Source organism: Pipistrellus kuhlii, unplaced genomic scaffold, assembly GCF_014108245.1.
Source record: "Pipistrellus kuhlii isolate mPipKuh1 unplaced genomic scaffold, mPipKuh1.p scaffold_m20_p_6, whole genome shotgun sequence".
Lineage (NCBI taxonomy): Eukaryota > Metazoa > Chordata > Mammalia > Chiroptera > Vespertilionidae > Pipistrellus > Pipistrellus kuhlii.
Genome location: NW_023425562.1, coordinates 7628523 through 7652117, shown reverse-complemented (window position 1 = coordinate 7652117; position 23595 = coordinate 7628523). Strand labels below are relative to the sequence as shown.

Below are 23595 nucleotides of genomic sequence, written 5' to 3'. Positions count from 1 at the left end.
CAAATTTTTTAAACTTAAACTTCTTCTAACTCCACTTTTTCAAAACAGACTCGCCCTAGCGAGTATTTTGTGGAAGAGCCACACTTAAGGGGCCAAAAAGCCACAAAAGCCACATGTGGCTCACGAGCCACGGTGTGCAGACCACTGGGTTAGACTACAAGCTCCTTCAGAATGAGAATTATGTTTTTCATACTTGAATCCTAAAAATTTTACGGAATGTCTGAAGATAGCAGACACTCATGTATAAAACAGCATCTCCATCCCAACATTATTATTTCTAGTTTCCTAATGCTTTCCTTTCCATTCTAACACCAAATACTAATTTATACCATAACATATGAATCAGTTTATGAGTTATCTTATAAGCTTCATGAGTGCAGAGACTCTATTTTGTTCAATGCTATTACTATAGTACCTGGAATAGTACCTGACAGACACATGGTAGAAGAGTTTAAAAATGATTTGTTAAAAACACCAGAAAACAATGTCATGTAAGAAGGAATAATGGTGATTAAAATTAAAGCATTTTAAGGTTGCTGTGATTAGGTATATTTAATTTACTTTAGATTTTTAAGATCAAATATTAAAAATTAAAAGTTAACTAATTAAGCAAAGACAATGTGAACTTAAAAATTAAAGTTGAAAAAGAGAATAAAAAGAATAAAAAACAAATTTAAAATCAGAAAACCCCACAAATATAGAAAACACAAAATGAAATGGTAGGACTAAATCTCAAAACATAAGTAATTAAAACTTGTTCACATAAAGATGAAATTAGAGCAAAGGAGTTAAGTGGAACTATTGTACATAGTTGCAACAGACTTAAATTTTATCTGAAACAGTATAACCTAGGGCCCATTCATGATAAATAAAACAAAAACAAATAATTCCTGGCAAATCAGAAATAGGAATGAATTTTGTTTACCTAATAAAGGATGGGAACCCCAAATCTACAGTAAACAAAATACATATTGGTGACGTCTTAGAAGCGTAACCAGTTCAAAATTGTTCTACCTTGTTTCTAACAATATACTGAGTTGCCTTTCAGAGGAAACAGACCAAAACCTCAAGTCATGCAGATAAAGCATGTGCAGAAGAGAATGCTGACCTCCAGTTGCCCCCGGAACCAAAGTCTAGCCTCTCCCCTACACATAACCCCTAATCCAATCGTGGATACAAAAGACCAGGACATGACTGAAACTTGAACACCAGAACCCCTTCAGAAGTGAAGGGTTCCTGTTGCAGGAAGATCCTGTGCTGAAGCTCCTTACCCTGTCTTACCATAAATGGCCCAGTTCCAAAGCCCTCCGATTAAAAACTGCACAACCGATGCCCTCAAGCTTTGCCTTTAAAAACCATTGATTAAAAGCCACCAGGAAGCTTGGGTTTTAAGTGATAACTTCCTGTCTACTTGCTTGGTGATCTGCAAATAAAACAGTTTTAATTTCTTCAATGCAAACCTCAATGTTCTGTGTTTGGCTTTGCTGTTCATTGGGTGAGTGGAATCTTGTTCATTTTGGTAATAGAAGTGTTCCCTTTAAAGTTAGAAAAAAGAGAAAAGCTGCCTTATATCTTTTCTTCCGGTCAAGAAGTCCTATGCAGAACAATAAAACAAGAAAAAGGAACACATTTAAGAATCAGAAAGAAGAGAGGGAAAAATAGAAAATCCAATAAAATAAAGATAATCAGAACTAATGAGAACTTTTAGCAAAACTGCTGGATACAAGATTAACATACAAAATCCAATGGAATTTTTTGCCAATAGTAACCAGAACTTTGTTTAGAAAGACCTAAAAAAAATAAAAAGAGAGAGATAGAGAGAGGGGGGGGGGGGCATGTTCACATATGGAAGATTTACTATAGAAAAAAGTAAATTCTCTTAATATTGACCTACTTTAATGCAGTTCCAATCAAAATCTCAATGTATTTTTTTAATTGACCTTAAAGCAGATCCTAAAAATCACATGGAAAAATAAAGCAGGGGAAAAAAGCCCCAATATAATTTTGAACAAGGTGAAGAGTAGTGTCTACTATAAATCAAGCTATGTAATTAAGACAGTGTGATAATATGGCAGATAGATTAAAAGACCAATGAAACTTAAAGCCCAGAATCAGACCCACATGAATATACAGGCTAGATATATAGATACCATTGTAATTAACCCAGTTATTAATTAACAGAAAAAGGGCAAAGGGAAGGCTGGATAATAAAGGCATGCCATTTGTACAGCTCTGCCAGAAAGTTGCAGTTTAACACTCCCCAGGTCTTTTCTCATAGATCCTAGGGAAAGGGACTGGAAAAAAAAAAAAAAAAAAAAAGACTCTGGACATGCCCAGGAAAGTCTAGGTGAATTCACTCCTAGGAACAGGCCACTGGCCAGACTGGGCATGGCCGCTGCAAAGGTGTCAACTCTGAGGTACATAAACTCCTGAAGGAAGGGAGATCCCTCTCTTGGCCCTTCTGCTCCCTTGGGACTCTTGTTGCAGGGGATGTGCTGTCACGCTCCTGCATTCGCTCACGTGGCTCATGGCCACATGGACCCCACACAAATGGACTGATGGACTAAAATTAGCCTGATGCTCTGTTGGACCCTGCTCCACCATGGAATGGAAACCTTGGACACTGGCTTTGCTTTTAACTGCTGAATCCCAAGCTGCACCCTTTCTGTGACTGCTTTAAGGGAAATGGGACTTTGGAAACAGTGGGATGTAATTCCATGCAATAAAGCTTTCTGTCACATCCCATGGGGTCCTCCAGAAATCCTAATTCCTTCGGTACCCCAAAAACCCCACTTCCACTCAATTCTCTGATAACAATATGTCAGAGATGGCATTACAAATCAATGTGAAGAGGATAGACTATTTAATAAATGTTTATCCACATGTAAGAATAAAATAAAATTCCTACTTCACACCATACAAAACACCAATTTTAAATTTTAAAATAAAATATAGGCAAATATCTTCATGTCCTTGGGTAGGGAGGAATTTCTTACTCAAAATGCACAAACCATTAAAAAAAAATGAGTAATTTCTAGTTTAATTGAAAATTAAAAAATTTTTATGCAACCCAAGACATCTTAGAGAGGCAAAGATTCAAGGAAAATACCCACAATATAATTAACCAAAAATCAGAATGTATTAAAAACTTCCAAATCAAAACAAACAACACATAAATGAGAAATGGCCAAAAGATATGAATGGGCAAAGCACAAATAACTAATGAACATATAAAAACTAGAGGTCCAGTGCACAAAATCCATGCATGGTGGTGGTGGTGGGGTGTCCCCTCAGCCCAGCCTCTCCAATCCAGGACCCCTTGGGGGATATCCAATCCCTAAACCAGCACTTGGACATCCCTCTCATAATCCTGTACCTAATCCTGTACCGCTGGCTCCTAATCACTTACCTGTCTGTCAGCCTGGTTGCCCCTAACCGCCTCCCCTGATGGCCTGGTTGCCCCAACTGCCCCCTTCTGCCAGCCTGGTCACCCTCAACTGCCCCCCTGCCAGCCTGGTTGCCTCATGCAGCCTGCTATTCAGTCATTTGGTTGTCCCTCACTAACCCCCCTGCCGACCTGGTCGTAGGCAGCTTGTGAGGGGTTGAGGGCTAATATGCATATTATGTCTTTATTATATAGGATATGCTCAACTTCAGTAGTCTTCAGGGAAATTAATTTCACCTCATCAAATTGGCCAAACTCAAGTGTTAGTGTTATCCTAGGTAGCTAGATATCAATAAAGGGAGGAAGCAAAGGGGATCAGATATTAGTAAGCATAATCAACCAGGGAGCACAGCCTGTTTGCTACACCAGGAAGCTACAGCTTCACACACACTCCAGGGGATCACAGCTCTGCCCCACCTAGATTAACAACCCTCTCTTCCCCGCCCTTCTGTGGGGCAGAAAGGGAGCAGAGGGAGATAAGCACATGCACAGCAGAAGCCAAATTGGCACAGGGAGGCACTTGACAACAGAGGCCTGTCAGTCTAACCTGGGAAAGGGATCGTTGGTTAGGAAAGTAGTCGTCAAACCCATTAGTCAACAGAGCCACATATCAATAGTACAACGATCGAAATTTCTTGAGAGACAAATTTTTTAAACTTAAGCTTCTTCTAACGCCACTTCTTCAAAATAGACTCGCCCAGGCCGTGGTATTTTGTGGAAGAGCCACACCCAAGGGGCCAAAGAGCTGAATGTGGCTCACAAGCTGCAGTTTGCCAACCACAGTGATGGGGGGTGGACCCATCAGAAGCCAGGAAAGCTTGGGAAGTTGATTGGGTATTAAAAAAAAACAACTCCTGGTTCTTCCCAAACCTGAGATAACATAATTCCCAGGGAACAAAAAGAGTTCTCTTTCTCTCTTACTAGGTGACCTATAAAAGATATATGTTTAACTTTCTTTATTAAAAAATATTTTACATCTCTGATTTCAAACAAATTCTAAAATGGTATACCCATACACAACTTAGCCAAGAGATAAAGCCAAAAATGCAAAGGCAACATATATACTTCATGAGGCGGGTAACCAGAGTAGATATCCATTAGGGAGGGACCATATTTGCCACCCTAAAATATGCCTTTGGGAATATTGATTTGAAACTGGTTATTAAAACACAAGACTCAGAAAGAACCTTTAACCCTCCCCGATTACCTGCCTACAGGAATTCCGATAGAAAAGCCTGCTTAAAGAAGGCAGCCTCAACCCAACGGTGAATGGCGGAGGGGAGAAATAGTGCAAAGCCTGTTTGTAGGACTCCCTCTGTGGCCGGCCTATTGTTTCAGGTGGCCCAGTAAGAATTTGTTTACCACACGCGTGCTTTCTCGTTCTGTGCATTCCCTACTTTCCCTTTTAACTCTCAATTGCCCAATCTGTCCTCCAGCCTCATGTGATTATGGAACCTCCACATACATATAATCAATTTGGACATTTTCTCTTGTTAACCTGACTCATGTTAATGTGACTATTAGTGCAGCCAGAAGAACTTAGAAAGGTGGAAGGGAACTTTATTTTTCACCCCACACTAGATACTGGCCAACCGCACCCGCAGGGAGCAGTCACTATACTATCGCCTCCACCATTGCCGCTGCCAGTTTGGATAACAAGCAAGACTGCAAGACACCACAGTCTCCTGGCTCTGGCCTGGGGATGAAAAGACCAGAAACAATCTGCAAACTAAATGGAAACTCTGTTGTCATTCCCTTTCCCTCATTTTCCCTTCTCCCAGCATTCCCCGGAGTTCAGTGCCATGCTCTCCACAATGAATCATCTGGGGAGAGAAGAAAAAGTACCAAAGGACAGTAAGGACTTAAGAGGAAGGTTACTTGTCTTATAATTTCAAACTTGAAGGTTCTTATGAGAATTATTTCACTTAAACACTATGTGATGTTGTTTGCATATAAACCGAAGTGATATTCTGAAACCTAAAAAGTTTTAAATTTTGCTCAACAGACCAAATAAAAACAGAAATTGGGATAGGGGTAGATTTTGGCCTACGGTAATAATCTAAAATACTTAATTACCCTGTGAAAAAACACACAAATCATTCATTTATTAGAAAGATTGTGCTCAGTTAATCATGAATTCTACTGAATAGATTTATCACAGGTACACATTGCAAAACACATATAACCTTTGTTTTCTCCTTAACTAGTCAGCAATTTGGTACATCCATTTTTGTTTTGTGGTTTTTTATTTCCTAATTTGGTTTCTCTCTTACTTGGTTTCACCCTAATGCCATTTAACTTATTTTCTTAGCTTATAACTTCAGTGGTTGTTCTGCATTCTCTCCTGCTGATCTGATTCAACTTTCTGGTCTGTTACCGTTTATTTCTGCGAATGGCTCTTCTAGGCTCCATGCCCTCAATTCAGTCTTCCCCTAGTGGCAGATTCTTCTGCACTGCTACTAGTTAAGATCCACACTAAATGTACCATCTCAAGTGCCTTTTTCTTGGAACTTTTTCTGCTCTTTGGGGACAGATTATAGGATTTGGTTACTGCTCTCAGAACACAGAACACCACCGTGATTAGGATGCTAATAATAGAAAATTAACAAGAAAATTGTTTTTAAAGCCCCTAAAATTTTAATACTGCTATTTAATTCACATCAATAACTCAAAACATTTCTTCTCCATTGTTTTTTTAAAATTCTACCTAATTCTCAAAATTGTAATCTGCTAAAACCTCTAAACACCTGGGTTATCCCTCCTTTCCTCCTTATGTACACCGAACAGTTGCACATTTGTTTTTATTACCAATAAAACTATAAAAGATAATTTTTTTGCAAATGGCACTTTTCCATTTTAGCTTTAGAAAATTTAAAAATTAAGTTCATGAGCAAAATTTTCCAACACACATACTGTGATACAGCTTCCTTTTTTAACCATAAATCAAGAGGAATAATTAAAAAATATATAACATTTCACATTAACGAAACTTTTTAATGACCGTAAAATAATTTTACAGCTTTAATGTAAAGTCCTAACAGTATTGAGGGGATAGTTAATTTTAACTGTAACTGTCAGTTTTGCAATATGCTGTGCTGTTAACTATAGTACTGCCCTATACATGTTAATTGCTTGATTACTAAAACAAAAAAAGAATCCAGCAAAGAAGTCTTAAAGGAGATAAAAACTATCTGATATAGCAAAATGTACTGTCTTATTATAAAGAACCATAATCTTCAGGGAGGGAGAGGTATTTAAAAAAAAAAAAACAGAAAGGAGGAAAAGGGAGAGAAATAATAAGATATAGTTATTGCTTTATTTCTTCATAAGATTTTTTTTCATAGAAACCAAATGTAATGTGTAGATTTGTTTGAATTTTGAATCTACAAACCAAGTCAAATGATACTTTGGGGACTATGGGGAAAATCTAACTATAGACAGGGTGTTAGATGATATTAAGGAATTAGTTTTACCAAGATTGTGGCTACATTAAAAAAAAGTTCTCATTTTTATTTTATTATTATTTTTTATCCTCACCCAAGGACACGTTTATTTGTGGGTTTTTGGGTTTTTCTTTTTAGAGAAAGGGAGAGGAAGAGGAAAGAAAAGGGACAGAAAGGGAGAAGGAAGGAGAGAGACATTCGTTGACTGCCTTCTGCACAAGTTATGTGTGTAGGTTAGTGACTAAAAAATCTTTTGCCAATTATAAGTCTCTCCTTGCCCTAATACTACACTAATTCAATTATTAAAGTTTACATTAACTTAAAGTCTGGTAGGATAAGCAGTCTTCAGAGATACCTTGGCTATTCTTGGCCCTTTGCTTTTCCAAATAAATTTTGGAATTAACTTGTCAAGTTCCACAAAAACAAACAAATAAAACTATACCATTCAGGGTTTTTATTAAAGTAGCAATAAATTCATCAATTTATTAATGACAGGTAAATAGATAGACTTACAAGAGAGAGTCTTTCTCCCTTTAACCATGATATGCCCCACATTTATTTAGGTCTTTAGTATCTTTTAATACACCTTTACAACTTTCTATAAACAGATCTTGGTACCTCTTTTTATATTATCCCTAGGTAGCTTTTTTTAAATACTGTTGTGAAATATTTTTATTACAGTTTTTATTGTGAGGTTAGAGTAATAGAACTGATTTTACTGTATTGATCTTATATTCAGCAACTTGCTAACTACTATAAATCCTAAAAATGTATCTATGGACTTGAATATTCTATGAAAATGTTAATACTGACTCTTTTTGCTCATTCCTTACAGCCAATCCAGCCTCATAACTTTTCTTGCTGTGCTAATTAGTAAGTAGCTCCAGTGCAATGCTGGAGAGATGGAGTAGCAAGGAACATACTTATATTATTGCTGAGTTTTGAAAGAATATTTTTATTGTTTCATTATCAAGTATGATGTTTGCTGTAGGTTTTTTTGTAGCTGTCCTTTGTCAGGTTATGAAATTTCTCTCCTATCCTTAGTGTGGATAAGTCCGTATCCTAAAAAAGTGAATTTTAATCAATGCTTTCTCTGCATTTTTTGAAGGGTGATATGGGTTTTGTTTTGTTTTTCAGTTTTAATCTGTTCATGTGGATAATGACATTAACAGAAACAAGCTTGCCTGCCTAGCAGAAACCCTTTGTTCAATATGCACTATTTCCTTTATACTCTCTGTATTCAGCTTACCTTAATTTTTTTGGGGTTTTTCCCCCCTCAATTTTAGTTGACATTCAATATCAGCTGGCCTAATTATTTTTGAGAGCCTCTTGCTCCACTGACATATTTCTCTCACCAATGTTTCGCTCTCTCTCACTCTCCCTTTCTCTCTAAAATAAAAAAACAAGCATTTAAATAAATAAACAAATAATTAAATAAAGAGGACGAGGGGAAGATCATCCTCTAATGGGAAATAAAGAAGCTAAATTATTCTGCCCTCCCCTGGTACACTGCCTCACCTCAGAGAAATGAAAAGTCTGTATCTTCCAGGAAAAACAAAAACAAAAACAGGATCCAATCTAGAAACTGGTATTGCCTCTCTTGAGGACTTTTTCTAATTAACTGGTCTAAATAAATAAACAAGAGCTACAAAAACAATGAGGTTAATTTTAACACCTGCATTTGTTCCATGAGCGTTAACAAGTTTTGAGGCCTTTGCTATTATACATAAAGGTGAAAGGCAGATGAGATTTTCCACGTGGTCATGATAGTGTGAGTCATTAGTGCTACCCACCAAACATAGGGTGTCCCAAAAAAATGTGCACACCCATTGTGAATAATCATAAAGGCAATGTTCACTAAAATACATTTTATTTTCAAAATGGAGCTACCAGCTGTTACAGTGTGTATACATTTTGGGGGGACACCCTGTATTTCTGGTTCTCTTTGTAGGCACATGGTAGATGTGCACTTTTCCATCCCATTGAAGAATGGGTTAGGTCTTGTGATTTGCCAATGACGAATGGCATGCCTTACTTCATACAGAAGCTTTAAGAGACTGCACAATTTGCCCTGCTCTGTTTCCCTCTGGGGCAGTGCTGGCAACCTTCAAGACAGTCACGGCTCCCTCAGCGTGGGTCCCAGCGGGGTCTGAGGCAGAGCAGAGTCCACAGCCAACCAGTAACAGAACCAAGAAGTCGTGTTGTTTTAAGCCACTGAGATCTGGGGGTTGTATGTTAGGTCAGTATAACTCATCCTACCTTGACATGTACAAATATGAATGCCTACATAGTCATAATTGTTAGACCACACCTACAATATAAAGGCTTGTTTTCAGTGTTATAACTTCTTTGGGTGTTAAAAAAGATAGTATTAAATAAACTGAAACTTTAAAACAAGGGACACCTGCCTTAGCTCCGAAGTTGAGCTGGAAAAAAGCCTGCTGAGAAGAGCCAAAGGTAAGCACTTACAGCCACTTGTTTAAAGATGATCAAGTGTTGACAGTTACTGAGGTGAGAAGGTGAGATGTGGGAGTTTATGACACTGTTCTCCTACTTCTATATGTATTTGAAAATCTTCACAACAAAAAGTGAAAGAAACGGAGAGAAAAAGAACAAAACCTGGAAAATCTTAAATAAACCAAAAAAAATTTTTAAGTGCTACTAGTTTTAAGCCCTTAGAAAGAAAAAAGTTTTAATAACACTATTATCAGACTCAGTGGTTAGAGTGGCGGCTCACGCACCAAAAGGTCACGGTTCAATTCCCAGTCAAGGGCATGTATCTGGGTTGCAGGTTTGATCTCCAGCCCCCATCAGAGCACATGCAGGAGGCAACCAATTGATGTGTCTTTCTCACATAGATGATTCTCTCTCCTCCTTCTCCCTTCTTCCCTCCCACTCTCTCTAAAAATCTATATAAAATCCATTCCTGAGTGAGGATTAAAAAGACTTTACCATTACTACTTAGAGACAAGTTGTAGAAATGAAGTGTTTTGGGACTACTAGATTATAGTAAAAAGCTGAGATGGCTCACGGTTTTTAAAAACCATCTCCTTAAATCCTAATTAAGTTTAACCAGATAATTTTCATGGGCTCCAAAATTAGAAAACACTTTAAATGAAAAGTACATTATAGCTCATCCTGGGCAACCCTGGTATTACCAATAGAAAATATAGGTCTGGTGACATAGTCCAGGTTTTTTTTAACTCTAATTCTTGCCAGGTTAGACCCTTAGAAAGAAAAAAGTTTTGTGATTTTACTTTAAACATCCAGCATAAGAAAGCTCTCTTCCCATTGCAATTCTGCTTTATGCCATCATTTAGGATGTCAGAAAGTGAACAGAAATCACACCGCAAAGTGGCTTAAACATCCAGAAATTCACTGGCTCACGTAACTGTTAGTCCAAGAGTGGGGTGGAATTTCAGGACTAGCAACCCCAGCTCCATCCCTCAACGATTCTCTCAGCTCTATAAGCCGGTTTCTCCCTGAGCTGGTTTCCTTCATGGGTTTGATAATAAGATTACTGCAGCAGCTCAGAGCCTCACATTCATGTATGACAATGTCTGCACAAAGACAAGGAAAAAAGTCTTTTTCAGAAGCTTCTGCAAATTTTGCTCAGCCTAAAATGATAACATGCCTATTTCTAAATCAATCCTTAGGTAGGGGGAAATGGGACTACCATCATTACCTTCGATTACCCTGGTCCACCACTGACTGCCACACAGCAGGGAAGGGGAGGCCACGACTGGGAGGGAACCACACAGCACTAGAAGCAATCGACATCCTAAAGAGCCTAACTCTCTCTGAATAATATAATTGTGTGTGTGTGTGTGTGTGTGTGTGTGTGTGTGTGTGAGAGAGAGAGAGAGAGAGAGAGAGAGAGAGAGAGAGAGAGAGAGAGAAACATGGTACTACCATTTTAAAATATGCACAAATAATCTAAAATTAATAAAATCCAAACTTATTTAAAAGTATTAACTAATCCATAATAATTTTTTAAATGGCATAGGGCAATGCAGTACCAGATTACTACCTGGGTTTGTGCCTGGCTTTGATACCTACTATCAGGTAGCGGTTCACCTAAGTGTTTACCTGCATACATCACAAGATTAATTGCAACAAAGCAGGCAGCATGTAAAGAAATGAGATCAGGCACGGTATAAATTGTACTGAGCGTAGCACTAAGTAAATTCTAGCTATTACTTGTCTCACACAAGAAAATTACTTATGATGTGGAGAAATCTTTGATGTTGAAAAGCAGCCTTTCTTTTTGGCTGCCAAGCATCTATTTATTCTCATTTCCTAATTTCCTTCTGGAGAATTACCTCTCAGTGCCTTATATAATCTTGCTGAGACTGTAAATTGATGAATCTCCCTTCCCATTATGAGGCCAAAAGGATTCCTGGAGGTTCTTTAAACTAAATCCCTGGTATAGCTACCATGACTTACATTCAGCCAATCAGATGTGCTCCTAGGAGTCTCACGAGCAAGTAATTTGCAAAGGTGAAAGATACCGGGGACAGTCATTCATCCCAATGGTGACCTTCTCATCAGATCATTCTTAAAACTCTGCTTGCAGCTCCCCAAAGCTGCCTTAAGTTTCCACTGTTCCCAAACTTGGCTCCCTAGCAGTGGGGATAGTTCTGGAAGTTTCCAATACATTACCTCCTACTTAGATTAGAGTTGGATTCTGCTGCCTCACCCAAAGGACCCAAATAAAAAGTGAACTAAGATCAGTCCCTGGAGTACAGCATGAACATACTGTGCTGGGACTCAAGAGTGGAAGTGGGGCTCTATGAAGATGAGAAAGGTTAAATTTTAGAAAGTTCAAGGAGAAGCCAGAAGACTAAGATGTGATGAGAAATGGGATAAGGTTTATTCCTGTGTATGGATGTGAGGGACTACCCCAGAGGAGAACCGTGGTGTGACGGGCAAATTACATGGGAGGAAGAGAGCCTACCTACTTCTCACTGAAACTTTCTGCTTGGTGAAATTCTAGGGTGTTTTTATGAGACCTTTTTCCAAGAGTTCTAATACAGAAAGGGGTCAAATTCAATGCTGCTCTCTCTACAAGGATACAAAGGGGAGGCCTTCCCCAGCTTACTCTGTCTTTGGTAGAAATCTTTTCCTACTTCACTATACTTTAGCACATAGAAGGTTCAAATTCATAATGAACTTCCATTACATATTTAAGGACAGAGATTAATCAGAGAGAACAGTATAAAAGTTATCCAGGTGGCTTATACGGGTTTAAGGTCCTCAACATTTTTTTCCTAGGAATTCTATTTTTATTTTCCCCAACTACATCACTGGATCCTAGACTACTTTGACTTGTCTACCTGTTATCTTCACACCCAATCTGATCAAGCTACTGCTTTTAGCTCTCTGGAGAAAAGAAGTTTTTCTAATTCAGGACTCAGATACATGTTACCCGACTTCATACTTTTCTCTGCTGACATAATCTACCCTAACTACTCTCTATATCACATATCCAGTGTCCTACCTTCTCTCTAAACTCTCTCCTGTTTTCCCTGATCTTCACAGCACCCCCTCTCTCCTTAGCTTCTTCCACTTCTCTAAATGCACCACAAAATTAACTTTAAAAAAAAAAAGTTTCTTTCCCCTCTAGTTCATATACCTTCAAAATATCCTAGTTCTCACACACACACACACACACACTTGAAGCTACTTTCATCTGACCCAGAACTATCTATGACTTCTATTTATGTTAAGTAAATAAATACTAGGATGGAAGAATTGCTTTTCACTGTATACCTTTTGATGTTTTCCCACATACACATTACTTTTCCTATTTTTTTAAAATTCCCATTATTCAATAACGAAAAAAAAAGTTTACTCTGTGGATAGTATTTTTATGCATGTGAATATCAGAGGAGAAACAGCATCCCTAAATTCCTGTTTTTGTTTAGTTTTGTTAGGAGGGTGGTGAGTGAACAGCAGCAGCTTCTTGCCATAGGCTTATGGTCAGTTTTCTACACAAGACAATGCTCTTCCACTGCTGAAAGTTTAAGGGAAGCCTCAGGACCTGTTCCAGCCCCTGGCTCCTCAGCAAGGGTTCGGCATGCACTCCAGGTTCCCAGGTGGCAGCATGCCTGGGTTAGTCACCGCCATTTCTCACAGTCTGGGAGCTGCTGGTGAATCAGATCAGAATAGGTCAGGGCTGTAACTGAGCATCTCTGTGGGTGTGGCTCAAGTGAATCCCATGGACTCCACCCTGGCTGCCCTAAGCAAAATGATCAGTCCAGATCTTCTCACATATTATTTGCTATTTGATTATTTAAGTATGGAGAGTGTTTTACATAGGATATTTCCCATCCTATAAATATAAAAGGCTAACATGCAAACAGACGGAACAGCAGAACCACCAAACTGAACAACCGGTCTCTATGATGTGCGCTGACCACAAGAGGGCGAGCTCAGAACACAGTGGGTGTTGGCAACAGGCGGCAGAGCACAGAACATGGCGGGTGTTACCACAGTGGAATGGTGCAGCAAGTGAGCAGGGCACCAGACCAAGGCAGGGTCCCAGTTGCTGTCACTGGGGCAAGACTCTGGTGGTTACTGAAAATTCTTTGCTCCTGCATGCTGTGTTCCGCCTGGCACTCACACCTGCTTGCAACCACAGCCAGTGTTGCACCTGCTGACAGGGTGACCCCAATCGTTCTGTGCTGTCAGTGGGTACGGCTCCATCAGTGCAGGGGAATGATGGTGGGAGCGGGGCTGCTGGCAGACAGAGGACTGGGGCTGTGGCTGGAGGGGCTGGGTGAGGGTGCAGAGGATGGGCCGAGACTCACCCCTGTACTCACCACAGTTCCTTTCAGGGTGCATGAATTTGTGCACTGGGCCCCTAGTAATGTTATAATAGCATGTTGTAATAAATTAAAATTATAGATTAGTCAAAAATCTGCTATTTCATCTACAATCCCATTCCCCAAAGATGTACTGTTACAGCCTGAGACTGATGTTGAAGGCTCCTTCCACCTTCTCAGTATGTTGATGTCAGCACTAGATTCACCATCTTCCTCTCCATTTCCTCCCCCACCCACCTTGTTGCCTGCAGATCTTAAGCTGCTGTCTAACACAGTTATTGTCTTCAGTAGCCCAGAACCGGGTGATGTCTTCTGTCCCGGGGCCCAACACCAACTTGCCTATGGACATCTTAAACTAACACTTCAGTCAAAATCAAACCAGACGCAAACCCAACCACAGTCTCTGACCATATGGTACTTAGATTCTCTCGCCCCGACAAACCTGCTCTTCTCCATCTGCTTCCTTGTCACCTTCTGTTCCCCCACCTAAGCAGGTTTCTGGCTTCATGTGCTTAGCTCCCTACTGAGAAGTTACACATAAAATCCCTCACCTACTGGACCTTTCTGCCTTTCAATCCCTAAACCCTAGACAAGTCCCGCTAACTTATTTTTTCTGCTTCAATTTCCAGGACATGAACACCACAGAGAAAGTTTTGAAACAAGACTGGCTGAGCCTATACTAACTAGCCTGAGGCTTTACCATTCTCCTCCTGTACTCCCCTCACACTCCACTGCACACGTGCACATACTCTCTCTGGCCACCTGACACAGTCCTGCCCTCTGACTCTACTCCTCTCTCCTCCTCAGAGTCAAGTTCCCTCACCTCCCTTTCCCCTCAGCCCCTCTGCTCCTCTGAGTCCTTCCTCCTTACAGAGGATGCTCTCCACTTGTGCATTTAATTGCATCCCTTCCCAGAGCCTTGGAATTCTTGTTCCACAAATAGCCCTCTCCTCTCCTTCTCTCACCAACTCCACCAGCTCTTCCTCCCAGAGTCACTTTCAGGCCAAACTGTGCCCAGAGATGAAGGTTTTGTCCCTCTCTCCTCCTCCTTCCCCCCCCCCCCCGAAAAGATTCATAGAACTTGGATATTCATAGAACAATTAAAAATCAGGACATTCCACTCAAATAATCAGGATTTCTGGCTTCTCTGGTAAAACAAACAGAATCCTCTGCCAGCAGTGAGCGAGCACACCCAAACAGCAAAACCCTAGGAGCTGACATGGTCAGCCCTGCAGTGGGGCACCTGCCATCTCCAGGGCATCACCATACCCTCTCCTTGTCCCGTCAGACCCACACTGATTCTCATCTATCTGGCTCCCTGGCTCTCATTGGTCACACCCTATTGTTTACAAATAATTGGCTCTGATCCTTCCTACTCGATTAGTAAAAAATATTTTCCTCAACTATCCACAATGCAAGCTACACTCTCCTTCTTCCTCCCAACAGGAGGAAGGACCAGTCTGTGGTCACCACTTGCCACCAGGCCCCCATTCCTGCCCTGGTGGTAGATTTCTGTTGTTTCCTCTCTGCTAAAGCTACAGGAGCAGAGGAAGCAATGCCAGTCCTCCCTCATAAGGTCTCCTCCCTTGGGGTTCCTGAGTTTGCCTCTTCTAATTCTCCTACTGAGGAAATCATGTAAACCCTCCAAAGGTCAGACATCTGAAAACACCTCTGAATGCCATGCAGCCCCAAGCAGTCATCATACTCCTCCCTGTAACACTGCTGCTGGCCAACTCGTGTCTTGGAGTTTGGGGGAGGGGGAGAACAACAGGAAAAACTCAGTCTAAAACCTGACTAGAGTCTGTCCTGCATCTCTGAAGGTCGGTACCCTGATTTATTAAACATTTACTGATCACTTCTCGGGTGGAAGTACTGGTGCTTAAGAGGCCAGTAAGAGATGGTCCCTGCCAAAGGAATTCACAGCCAGTCCAAAAGGACACAGATGGGTAAACGGACAGTGTCACCATGATACCAGAATATGATAGAGAAAAACAGCAGCCCTCAGGGGAAGGCCAGGGACAGCAGAGCAGCTTGCTGAGAGAAACATAGAGCCTCCTCGGCCTCACAGAGATCCACTGCCACCACTTTAGTCCAAGAGTCTCCTGATTGGTGTCCATGCCCCTCTCACCATTCCTACTCTCCCCCAATCCATTCTCCACAGGGCACAGTGGCGATCTGCTCAAAACTCCACACAGGGCTCTCTGCTGCTCAGAACCTCTGGCTAGCACTGAGCACAGGTCCGTCATCATCTGCCCCCTGATGACTTTTCTCCCTTCACCTGGCTCCACCGGTGGCCTTTCAGCCTCACTGCTTTCTCAGTTCCTTAAACAGAATCTGTTCTCTCCTGCCCCATGGCCTCCGTACATACCCTTCTTTTTACCTGGAATCCTCTTGCCCCCACTCTTTGTATTAATGCTTTGACCTCTGGTTTCTGCCGGAATGTCATTTCCCTCATGTACATAGTTGTCTCTCCTTTTTCTGCTCCATTCGGTTGTATAACTAACAAGACAGCACGGGGTCTCTTTGTTCACTTGTATGAGGATGTAAAAGACTGTTTCCTCCTCCGTCCCAACCATAAACATCCCCTCAGATCTATTTTTCAGCCCTCCTTACCACTCCCTATTTCCATTATCTCAATGCTGGCTCCCAACTATGATGCTACATGTTAGTTCCACCTACAGTCTCTCTCTGGCACCTGCAGCTGGATAAGTCTCAAGACACACGTTCATTAATATCCTTAAACAAACTCCTTTTTCCCCCCATTGCTGCTAACGATGGCATTTACTTGGAGGTCAAGTGACTGACTTCCCTCTTTACCCATTGAAAGGAACATCTGATTCCACCTCTAAATACGCACATGTATGCTCCTGCACACACAGTCAACTGAACTCGTGCATTAGACTCATTTCCTACATCTAGTCTTTTAAAATAACAATCATCCAGCTGAAACCGGTTTGGGTCAGTGGTAGAGCGTTGGTCTGCGGACTGAAAGGTCCCGGGTTCGATTCCGATCAAGGGCATGTACATTGGTTGCAGGCACATCCCCAGCAAGAGGCAGCTGATCGATGTTTCTCTCTCATTGACATTTCTAGCTCTCTATCCCTCTCTCCTCCTCTCTGTAAAAAATCAATAAAATATATTAATAAAAAATAACAATCATCCATCTACATGTACATTAATTAAAGCTTAATTCTGAACAAAAAAATCAATATTCTTATCAAAACCCTTCAAGGGCTCCCTACTGCCTTCCAAATAGCGCCCATCCTCTTCTGCTGTTAGTCAAAGCCTAGCAATCTTGCCAAAACTATCCTAGCAAGTCCATCTATAATAGTTTGGTGAGTGAGGCCATGGACTGTGGGACCAGACTGCCATGTTAACACACAGGGAAAGGTGCAGATCTCAGCCTCACCACTTAGCCTCTCTGTGCTACCGTTCTTTCATCTGGAGAGCGAGGATAATGATAAGAGAATACTGTTACAAAGATTAAATTAACTAAGATAAGTAGAACACTCAGCACCGTGCCTGGCACTGGTCATTACTATACACACAGTGTTTTTGTAGCCCCATTTCCAATGACCAACAGCCTACATCCCGGCCTCTTAGGCCCAGCTCACTGTTCTGCTCCTCCTCCTCCAACTTTCCCTTCTGAAGCAACAGCCCACAGCAGGGGGAACAACAGTTCATACGCTGCCAGTATTGCATTCCCTCCACCAACTCAAGGGTGTTTCCAGTCAAAAGCTCTGCCACAAAGCTCTTCTCCAGGAGTGTTTCTCTATTTCATGCACTGAAATGACCCCAAGGTTGCTCATCAAAGGATTTCCAGCCCTGTTCAAAGACTCTCAGGCTACAATTAACCATCTCTTCTTCCCTCTACTTTCTCATTCCCCACCCAAGTTTCAGATCAGAGACCGCCTTACCACCATTTTCTAGTCTGAATTCTCTCGTGCCCTTAAGCTGGGTAAACGTTGAAACTCTCATGGGTCCTCTCCCTACTACAGCCCTAATTACTTCAGGTAGTGTTCCTTTCATTGAAAGGCTTAAATTAATTAAAATTAATGCTGCAGTCCTTATTATGAGCAAAATATGGACTTCAATCTCTGCAGTGGTCAGGCCTCCCACTGTGACAGTGCTACTACCTTCTTACCCTTTAAAAGCCACTGCTATGCATGGGGACTTGTAAAAATTGGTAAAGTGTTTATTGAGAGAAACATGCTAACTCCTAGGAATGGAAAAATGTTACAACATAGCTAGAAAATTTTCATTCACTGTTTAACCTTAAGGTCCTGGGTTTCATTCTGGTCAAGGGCACATGCCCGGTCTGTGGGCTCAATCCCCAGCAGGGGGAGAGCAGGAGGCAGCTGATCAATGATTCTCTCTCATCATTGATGTTTCCATCTCTCTCTCCCGTTCCCTTCATCTCTGAAATCAATTAAAATGTTGTTATTGTTTTTTTAAAGGGGAAGAGTAGTAGCTATGTCAACATAAGATAAAATGGAATCAGAGCAAATAAAATTACTAGAGACAGACAAGGACATTATATAATAAAAAGAGTACCCCACCAAAACACAACAATCCTTCATGTGTATGAACCAAACAGAGACCTGCAAAATCAGTAAAGCTGAAAATGGGTTTAACTCAAAAGGAGAAACAGACAAATGCACAAATGTAGTTGAAAATTTCAAAACCCCGCCTCAACAACTCATGGACTACCTGTGCAGAAAAGCAGCAAGGGCATAGAACTCACCACCACCAAGGATCTAACGGACGTTTACAGAATACTCCACTCAACATCGCAGAACACACATTCTATTCATGTGTCCATGGAACATATGCCAAGACAGGCCATATACTGAGCTTTACATACAGCAGGCTCCCCAAGTTTGAAAGAACGGAAATCACACAGTGTCCTCCAATCAGAATGAAATCCAACTAGAAACCAAAAACAGAAAGATAATAGGAAAATCTTCAAACATTTGGAAACATAACAACTCAATTCTAATTAATCCAAAAGTCCAAGAAGTTTCAAGGGAATAAAAATATACATTGAGTTGAATGAAAATTAAAATCTGTGGGACAGTGCTGAGAAGGAAATTTATAGCGTAAATGCCCCTGCAAATATAAATGCAAAAACTCTTTAACAAAATATTAATAAATAGAATTCAGCAATATATAAAAAGAATTATTCACTACGATCAACTGGGGTTTACTTCAGGGTTGCAAGGCAGTCTCATTTCAAAAATAAATCAATCCATCATATAAATAGGTTAAAGAAGAAAAATCATGCTGTTTCCATATTTTGGGAGCAACTGGGTAAAGGGTACATGGGATCTCTCTGAATTATTTCTTAAAACTGCATGTGGATCTACAATTATGCCACAAAATATTTAAGAAAACAAAAACAAAAAAATTGGACCTTCCCCGACTGCTCTAAGATCCATCATCCAAATGTTTAACACTTCAACAGATCGACATTCTTAACCTTTATTAATTCTGGCTTTGTGCTGGACTAAGTGAGGACACACAGATATAAACAGAAGATATTATCCTGACCCTCAAACCCATATGCTCAAGTAGACTGACAAACACAGGCACAAATCAACAGTGAAGACTTCATAAAGAAGATGAGATTTGAGTAAATCCTTGAGTAAGAGGTAGCACTTCCACAAGTGGAGACGAAGAGGAGGGCATCTTGGGAAGAAATCTATATATGTAAAACCCTAAGAGACCAAACGACGGGTCGCTATGACTTGCACTGCAGCGGGCGGGGCGGGCCAGCCAACCAGAGCCAGAAATAAGCCCAGCGCCTATAGAGAAAAAGGCACATGTGTACTATAAAACAACAGAAAGTGTGCAGGGTGCCCAAAAGCCAGAGAGAAGAGTTCAATGTCGCTCAGAGAAGCCTTCCTCACCATCCCAGCCAACCAAAAGCAGCAGCTCTCCCACTCATAATCTCTCCAGCACACTTTACATTTTCTTTATAGAGCTAATCACAAGTTATATTATGTACTTATCTGCATGCTCATTTGTTTAGTGCTGTCCTACCCCCAGTTATCTTGAGTATTTAGCCCTGGACCCCGCCACACCAGAAGTACTCAATAAAGTATTAATTGAAGGAATGAACAAATGAAAAGTACCCACTCCTATTTCTATGCAGCTACCCCACTCCTCTTCCTCCATCATATGTCATTTCATCCACCTTGGTCCCTCTCTGATCTACCACCTCTTTTAGCTAATCTCCTTTTTCCTTACTCCTTCACTTCAGCCCAGCTCTTAACCCATTAAAAAATAAAAACTACATATATTAAAACCGTGGTTCAGAATTGCAATGTTCTAACACTCTTCTGAATCACAGCCACTTAGAAACTGGTACCCAAGAAATCTGTTACGGCAAAGCACTAAGATTTTATGTTGTTACATAAGCGTATTAGATGTATATATTACATGAACAAACAAGGTGTCTTGGCTGGTGTGGCTCAGTTGGGTGACTATTATCCCATGTACAACACGAGAGTCCTTCCCATAACTGGATGATCCTAAGTGGCTGTATTCAAGGCTCCTGAAGTCATGAAAGACAGAAACGGTCACAGACTAAAGACAGAAGACACAAAGACTAAATGCAATGTAGCACCTTGGATGGACCCTGGAACAGAAAGCAGATATGAATGGAAAAACTGGTGAAATCCAAATAGAGTCTGGAATTTAGTTAAAAATATATATGGCACTAAAAAATGATTAGGATTCAGATTTATTATTTTACCTATAATAATAAAAGAGCAATATGCTAATGAGACCAGACGACCTTCCGGACTAAGCCAGGGCTGGGTGCCAGAGGGAAGCCGATGCCAGCAGCCAGGGGAAGGAAGGCCTACTCTTGCATGAATTTCGTGCATCAAGCCTCTAGTATTATTATAAAAGAAAGAGATGGGGCAAGTCAGTCAGGAGTGCAACTCAGGCTAGGGTAGCTGAGGCCTGAAGCTGAAAAGCAAATCACATACATATTATAGATAGATCTCCCTTCATTTTGGCTCTTACCTAACATGCCATGAGAATTACCTTGCCTGCAGTTGCTTGAGATTAACTACAAGTTTTGACTTCCTTAGCATGCTCATTCATACAATCACGTGTTAAGGACAGGGTCACATTCTGAGAAATGTGTCCTTAGGTGATTTTGTCATATGTGAGTATCACAGAGTGCACCTGCACAACCCTAGGTGTTATGCCTACTACATACCTATGCTACATGGTTCAGTCTACTGCTCCTAGGCCACAAGCCTCTACAGCATGTTACTGGGCAAAACACGAGATGAAAACAAGCACAAGGGAGAAATGATGCAATCAAGAGATGTGGGAACACGAGATGTATGATGCTGCTGTCGCCGTTTTAACATCCCATGCTGTTTTACAGCAAACTTTTGATAAGCAGAGAGTACACTCTAAAATAATGATTAAAAAGATCAGTATAGTGAATATGTAAGCCAATAACATGGTCGTTTATTATCAAGTACTATGTATTGTACATAATTGCATGTGCTATACCTTATACAACTGGCAGCGCAGGTTTCCTTACGCCAGCATCACCACAAACATAAGAATAATGTGTTGTACTACAATTTCCAAGGGCTATGGTAAAAGCAATCTTTCTGCTTCATTATAATCTTATGGGACCATCATCATATTTGTGGTCTGTTGTTGACTCAGGCTTCCTTCGGTACATGATTACACTAAAGCATTTATTGAGCACCCCATGGCTTAACAGGCACCTTGCAGTTTCTGGCACACGTGGCTGGACAAGGAAGGCAATCTCTGCTCTCACAAAGCTGATACTCTATTGGAGAAGCCAGGCATTTAACAAGCATTTGCATAAATGGTGAAAGCTCTCAAGAGTTTTACAGCCTGACTCTTAAAAGCCTCACCAAACAATGCATCAGAACATTCCCCAAACCAGTTATCACCGGTGTTCTGAGTAAAGTTTCCAATGTGAACACAAATCAGCTGAGATAGATCTACGATCTATCACCTGTGACCTGTTAAGTCATTTTAACAAATACTAATTCCGTTAACGTGGTTTGTGACCTGAGAGTCTCCATTCCTTCCAAACTCCCAGATGACAGGGCTGCTGCTGCTGCTGCTGCGGGTTTACCACTTCGAATTAACAAGGCTCGGAAGTACGACGGAAGCATCCCTCAAACTATCACGTAAAGTGCAAGCGCCATAGAAGCAAGGGCATGTTGTCCCTCTTTTTCACCACAGTGTGCCCGGGCCTTAAAACTGTGTGCCTCATGGAGAGGGAGGCACTCAATAAACATTTACTTACTGAGTAAATAAATGGACACTAGTCTAGACAAGCACGGATCAATAGTAGGCACTGATCAAATTTGGCTACCGAACAATTGAAATGTGGCTAGTGCGAGTGAAGAGCTGAGTGTCCCCCCCCCCCAATTTAATTTTAATTAATTTAAGTAGCCACATGTGGTTTGTGCCTACCACAACGGACAATCCAGGTCTAGACACAGATGGGATGGAAAGAGTGCTGGATTAGTAAGGCCTGGGTTGTGAATCCCAACTCTGCTGCTTGGTCTGTGACCTGGAAAGTTACAACTTCTCAGGACCCCAACTTCTTCATCTGCGAAATGAGGAAAGACACCACTCCCCCACGCCCCTGCCCCACACACCCCCCTCTCTGGGTTCTTGAAGGAAGAACTGTAAGTCAGTGTATTAAGCATAAGGTGCGATTAAGGTACCATTCCCTGCCCTCCAGAAACAGTTCACAATCACAAAGACAACTACTTTGCCTATTGCCCACACTCGCCAGGAAATGCGAGGCGCGGGTTTGGTCGGAGGTTTGGTTAGCTCCGTGGCTTTGAGAATGAGGCCAAGGTCATAAGTTCAGAGGAGGGGGGAACCCTCACTGAACAAGTTTGAACAGGTTAAGAGCGGCAATGACAATGCAAGTCATCACAATTCCTGGCAGACCTTTAAGTGGGCATTCTATTGCTTATGGAAGAGCCAATGACATTTCATTCATTCATTCTTCCAGGAAAAGACCGCCACCTTACCGATCGCCCGCTCCTTGCCACCCACAGACCTTTGCTGTTCCGGGGGCCGGGGAGCCCCCGCCCGGGGCCGCGGGTCCTCCCCTCCCCTCCCTCGCGGCGCCGACTCGGCGAGGGTCAGCCTGGCAGCGGGGCTCCGGGTCCCACACAGCCCGGCCGAGAACCCAGGAGCCATATTTAGCCGTATTTTTGGTCAATACAGCAAACTTCCGTCTTCCGAAGAAAAAACGGTTCTAACTCAATGTCAAACTAGGACGGAAACTCGCGGCTCGCCGCAGCTGCCAGACACGCCGCGTGGCCGGCAGCCCCGGAGTCCCCGGCCCGACCGGGACCCGCCGCCGAGCGCGCCCGCACCCGGGCCACGGCGGCGCCGGCCACAAAGGGACGCGGGACGCGGACGCGGCCGGGCCTCCCCGGCACCCGCTCCAGCGCGCGCGAGGGCGGCCGCGGCTGCGGGAGGGCCGGACGCCGGGGCCACTCACCTCGGTCCGCGCGGCGGCGGCGGCGGCGGCGAGGGCGTTCCTCGGGGCCAGCCCAGGTGGTGGCGTTGCGGTCCCACGGGCCCAGTGCGGGCACTCTTCTCGGGCCGCCGGCCGCCTCGTCGCCTCCTCGGCCACTGCCCACGGCTCCCCCGGCGGGCGGGCGGGCCTGGCGCGGGCCCCGCCTCCCGCCCCCGCCCCCGCGCCGGCCTCGCGGGCTGGGCGCGCTACTCCGAGCCGCGCCGCATGCGGTCGCCGCCGCCGTTGCCGCTCGCTCGGGGCGCCTCCGCGCGGCCGGCCGGGACGCTGGGCCGCCCGCTCCGACCGCCCGGGCGTGGTCTCCGCGGC

General features: G+C 42.3%; 1 protein-coding gene across 3 annotated transcripts in view; it reads right to left on the bottom strand.

Annotated features, from left to right (window-relative positions):
• Nucleotides 1-23393, bottom strand: part of GALNT1 (polypeptide N-acetylgalactosaminyltransferase 1) — a 71825-nt gene extending 48432 nt beyond the window's left edge. For 2 of the 3 annotated variants that reach the window (XM_036419881.2, XM_036419882.2), the window contains exon 1: nt 23251-23393. The gene's annotated coding sequence lies outside the window, so the exon portion shown is untranslated. The remainder of the gene's footprint in view (nt 1-23250) is intronic. The other variant, XM_045574727.1, reaches the window with a different exon arrangement.
• Nucleotides 23394-23595: the final 202 nt, after the last annotated feature.